This window comes from Dromiciops gliroides, chromosome 4, assembly GCF_019393635.1.
Source record: "Dromiciops gliroides isolate mDroGli1 chromosome 4, mDroGli1.pri, whole genome shotgun sequence".
Taxonomy (NCBI): Eukaryota; Metazoa; Chordata; class Mammalia; order Microbiotheria; family Microbiotheriidae; genus Dromiciops; species Dromiciops gliroides.
Window position 1 is genome coordinate 182311047 of NC_057864.1, and position 6031 is coordinate 182317077.

Below are 6031 nucleotides of genomic sequence, written 5' to 3' on the forward strand. Positions count from 1 at the left end.
AATTCATAAAAAATTTAATATCTCCCCTCTTATTATCAGCTCTGGATTCTTTTCATTTTGGATCTCAGTTTCCAATAAAACTCCATGTCAATTGTGTGATGTATATTGTTTTTTATTCATTAAATTTAACAATTTGTTATTTTTTTTTAATGATAAAGTAAGATAGATCCTTAAGAGATTATCTAGCTCAAGGATCTTCAGAACATACTTCATGAGTTAGTGGTTGAAAAAGGTCCTTCCTAAACTGGAGAGAACCTTAGAGGTCAGCTCAGATGAATACATTGAAATCCAAAGAGGTCACATGGATCTCCTCCCCCTTATTCCTCCTCCCTTCTGGCTCTTTTCCCAACACTCCTTGCTTGGAGCTTTATGACATGGGTCTCTGGCACACACCATTTTGAAAAAATGAGTGTTGTTTTCTTTTCTTTCTTTCTTTTCTCTTTCTTCCTTTCTTTCTTTCTTCCTCTCTTTCTTCCTTTCTCTCTTCCTTCCTTCCTTCCTTCCTTCCTTCCTTCCTTCCTTCCTTCCTTCCTTCCTTCCTTCCTTCCTTCCTTCCTTCCTTCCTTCCTTTCTTTCTTTCTTTCTTCCTTCCTTCCTTCCTTCCTTCCTTCCTTCCTTCTTTTCTTTCTTTCTTCCTTCCTTTCTTTCTTTCCTTAGTAGTTTTCTACCATGTGCCTTTTACCTTCAGCATTCTAGGAAATGGCATCTTTTCTTCCCAGCATCATGCCTGCATGAGCCCTCCTACATCTCTCTCTCCTGCCCTTTTTAAAGGGTTTGGGGAAGGAAGACACTTTGTTGCTGACTCCCAGGCATGCCCTACTAAACAGTTATTTCTATATGTATTCTAACTGCCTCTTTTCTCCACTGAAGTTCTCCTTCAGTACCTTAACTGGGCTGAGCAGAACATGAACTCCAGAAAATGCTACCAAGCTTGGGGTATGTGGTCCAGTGAAGTTCTCTTGACTCATCTGACCTCAACATCCAACACATCCTGGCCACTGTCCTTAAAGATCTTCTGAGGTGATGTCACAGTTTTGCTCTGGCTCATCCTACACTCTCACATTCCTTATATTCAGGAAGTTTATCTAACCTAAATCCTTCTTGTAATCTGAGCCCTTAAGAATGAAGAAGGATTGGGAGCGGCTAGGTGGCGCAGTGGATAAAGCACCGGCCCTGGATTCAGGAGTACCTGAGTTCAAATCTGGCCTCAGACACTTGACACTTAACTAGCTGTGTGTCCCTGGGCAAGTCACTTAACCCCCATTGCCCCGCAAAAAAAAAAAATGGAGAAAAGTACTGTGGAAACATATTAAGAAATAAAACCAAAAAACCCCCTCTTTAAAAAAAAAAAAAGAATGAAGAAGGATTGAACCATAGGATTTAAAACTAAAAGGAGTTTCTCATTATATAGGTGAGAAAGTTAAAACTCAGGAAGGTTAAATATTTGACTTTCGACAAATGTTACTGAAAGATAAGTATAGTGTAACTCCATATGTCATTGTAAAGTGTTTTTAGGTTGACCCAAGTACTCCCATCAATAAAGCTACTTAATGGCAAGATCTAAGTCTAATTTCAAATCCCATTAAATGTCCTCATGCAATAAGGAACTATATTTCCCAGGTGACTATGAGATTACTCTCTGGAATCTTAGACTATAGAGGACCACAATAATATATATATTTTTAAATTTGCTATTCTGCACCAATCAAGAACCATTGATAGAAATACTAATAGCTAACATTTATATAGTGCTTATTATGTATCAGGAACTATGCTAAGTGTTTTTACAATTATTATTTCATTTGAGCCTCACAACAACCCTGAAAGGTACTTGCTATTATTATCCCCATTTTATCCCCAGATGAGGAAACTGAGGCAGATAGCAGTTAAGAGGTTGCACAGCTGGTACATATCTGAGGCATGATTTGAACTTGGATCTTCTCTGACTCTAGGCTCAGCACTACCCACTGAGCCATCTAACTTCCTGAACTGGTGAAAATAACAAAAGATAGGAATCACCCAAGTTGGAGGGGTTAAGGGAAATGGACACACTAATGCATTATTTTTATCTTTTTTTTTGTTTGCTTGTTTTTTACACTAATGCATTATTGATAGAGCTGACAATTGATCCAAACATTCCTGAGAACCATTTGAAACTTTGCTAAAAAGGGGGTAGTGGAAGGGGAACAGGGAGTAGGACAAAAATGCCCAGAGATTCTAATACTAGGCATATATTTAGTTCAGTGACAAAAAGAAAGGCTCCATATATACCAACATATTTATAACAGAGTTTTTTCTACAGAAAAGAACTGGAAACAGAGCAGATGTCCATCATTTTGGTAATAGATAAACCAATTGTGGTTCATGAATGCAATTGAATGCTACTGTGCTATAATAAACAATAAATATAATGAATGCAGAGAAATAGAAGAAGGTTTACATGAACAGATCTAAAGTGAAGCAGGCAGAACCAGTAAAACAATATACACATCGACTACATCAATGTAAATGGAAAATATCAAAAATACTCAAACAGTTGAGAAACAATGAGAAATTATCTCTTTCCATTTCTGTGGCAAGTGGAAGACTATGGAGGTAGAATGCTACGTATAATGTCAGTTTTTCCAATGTGTTGGTTAATTTTGCTGAATTTTTTCTTCTATTTTATGCTTTGTTATAAGGAATTGCTCTCTGATAAGGAGATGCATTAGGAAATGTAGGTGATACAAAACCAAAGGATATAAATAAAATCTATTTTTAAATAAAATAATTGATTGATGTGTATGAGATGTCAGTCAGTGGAGGCCCAGATCTGGGTAAACCAAGGTGAGTGGGGAAAGAAATTCTGCAATAATCAGGAGGAAGGCAGTTGGCTCAGTGAGAAAATGTTGAATTTTAAGTAACAAGATTCTGTTCAAATCTTTGCTCAGTTAGTAATTATCTGTGTGACCTGTGGACAAATCACTTAACCTCTCTGGAGCTCAAGTTTTCTTACTGGTTAAAATGAAAAGATTGGACTAGATTACCTCTTAGATTGCCTCTGGTTCTAGATCTATGATTCTGTATCTTTTGCAGAGTTTGGGAAAACATCAGTGTCTGATCTAGAAAAGCAAAACAAAGAAGTCATGAGAAAAACAGGAGACCATGAAGAGAATGAATAAGGTCAGAGGAGGAGAGAGCTAAGTGCTCAGAATATCATCCATTCATTCATTTTACAAACAAAAAAGAGAGATATTATCAGAGAAATTTCTGTGAATGGGAAAACAGAGTTTGTTCAAAGGTCTGGATACCCAGAATATAACTCTGAATGAGAGGGAAAGACCTAAGAATTATAGAAAGAGAAGTTGCTACTCAGTTGTGCCCCACTCCCAGACTGATTCATTTATGAAGGCAAAGGCCATTTTTAGCCTCTTTTCTTACCTAGCCTTAATCACTGAATGGGTGTTGCCTCAGGCAAACTGAGACCTGTGAAAGACCTTAGCTTAAAAAGGCTAAGGTCTCAGACTGCATTGGGGCCATCTCCACTCGTCCTGATCTATATCTTGCCACTGGGCCCAGATCCAGGTGTTCCAGAGGAAAGTGTGAGGCTGGTGACTTTGGACACCCCTGCCTCACATCTAATTAACTATGTCAGGACATCATCTGCACATGTCATGGTCCTCTTTGAGAATGAAGGACAAATAACACTACCTTGGCACATAGTAGAATCTTAATAAAAATGTTAGTTGACTGACTGATTTCATCCCCAGTAGACACTTCCTCTACTGATGCATATTTTCATCCTTTTCTTATATGAAAATTTTCCCAAGTTGTTACCTGACAGCTCATCATTCAGGAAGCCTTCTAGCTGATGGATCTCTATGCCCATACTTCTCTTTGAGGACACAGAATCCTGAACCTAAACTGAAACTTTTCCATCTTCATGAAAACTTAATAAGGGTTAACTTTAGGCTTCAAGAGTGGAGCAAAGGATGAGAGAACAGTCTCTTTGTGAAACCTTCACAGAAACAATAATTGACTTTCAATGGATTAGATTTAGATTTCAGAAGAAGATTAGGAGGGGAGGAGAAGGCAAGGCAAGGTCATTCCTGGAGCAGACAGTACTAGGAAATAGAAGTACTGAAGTACAGGTAGTACTGAAGGAAATAGAAGCCTATAGAGAGAAATTAAGCAATTCTCCAAAGGTGGGAAGTTAGTGAAAGTCTTTAGAAATACCACACCTCCAAATCCCAAACATCTGAAATCTTTTTTTAAAAGACCTATAGAAAATCAATTAGTGTGGTATTTAGGTGTGGTTTCCACTTTGAGTATTTACACAAATTTGACACTGACACACCCACCTCCTGAGAAGTATTCAGAATTCTTCTGAAGTCTTTTTGTTTCCATTACAGAAAGCCATTGGCTAAACCACCAAAATACACAGAACAACTATTTAGACAGTAATTGGCTAGTCTGCAGATGTACAGAGTATTGGTTGTAAGTAAATATTTATTTGGGATGTCTTTAAAATGCTGAGTGGATGATTCCTCACCTAATTATAAACCCAAAGGGGGTGGACTTGACTTCAGTGTTAGTACAGCTCAGGTTGTTTGCCTCCCTACCTGGTTAAGGAGGGAATCAATAGGAAGTTTAGTTTTAAAGAATCTCCACAGGTTTTAGCAGCTACATCAATAAGCATTTATACTTTTTAAAATTTATCATTTATTTATTTATTTTTAACATTCTTTTAAAAAAAAATTTTGAGTTCTGAATATTCTCCTTCTTTTCACCCTCCCCCACCCATTAAGAGGGCAAGAAATGTGATATCAATTATACATTTGAAAACATGCAAAACATATTAGCCATGTTGAAAAAAAAACAGGAAAAATAAAAGTGAAAAACAATATCCTTCAATCTGCACTCAGAGTTCATGACTTCTCTCTCTTGAGGTGGATTGCATCATAAATTCTTCAGAATTGTCTTAGATCATTGTAATCAATAAATATTTATTAGACACTCACTGTGCCCTAGGCACTGTGCTAAATGCCAGGGATACAAAGAAATGTAAAAGACAGCCTCTGGGATCCCCCTGGATCCAGGGTAGATGCTTTGCCCACTGTGTCACCTAGGTGTCCCATGATGACATCTTTAGGGTTAAATTGAGGGGTGAGGGCAATGCACTGGGGGAGGGAGAAGGGCAGAGGTAGCATGGGGTGAAAGCCCACATGAAAGAAACAGGAAAGGTCTTATGGAGTGGGGGAAGAGGGGGGAGGAACAGGGCAGTAAATGAATTTTACACTCATCAGAATAGGCTCAAAGACCTTAATCTCATCAGAGTTGGCTCAAGGAGGGATTAACATTCACACTCAATTGGGTAGAGTAAACTATGGAACCCTATAGGAAAATAGATGGGGAAGGGGATAAAGAGAGAGGGGCAAAATAAGGGAGGGCAGATTGGGGGAGGAGACAGACAGAATCGAATCCCTTTTGAAGAGGGATAGGGTGAAAGAAGATAGATAATAGAGTAAATATCATGGGGAAGGGAATAGGATGGAGGGAAACTGTTAACAATAGTAATCATGAAAAAGAGAAAAGGGGGAAAATTGTACAAAAAAAAATTATAGCAACTCTTTGTGGTGGCTAAGAATTGGGAATCAAGAGAATGTCCATCAATTGAGGAATGACTGAAGAAGCTGTGGTATATGATTACAATGGAATGGTATTGTGCTATAGGAAATGACAAACAGGATGATCCCAGAAAAACCCGGAAAGACTCATATGAACTAATGTATAGTGAAGTGAGCAGAACTGGGAGGATATTGTGCATGGTGACAGCAGTATTGTTCAATGAGCAATTGTGAATGACTTAACTACTCTCAGCAATACAATGATCCAAGAAAACCCCAAGGGACTCACCCCCATAGAAAAAACTGATAAAAGGAGCACTTGTGGATTGTACATATATAACCTATATCAGATACGTTGATGTCTTGTGGAGGGGGAAGGAAAGGGAGAAAAATTTGGAACTCTAAATCTTATGAAAATGAATGTT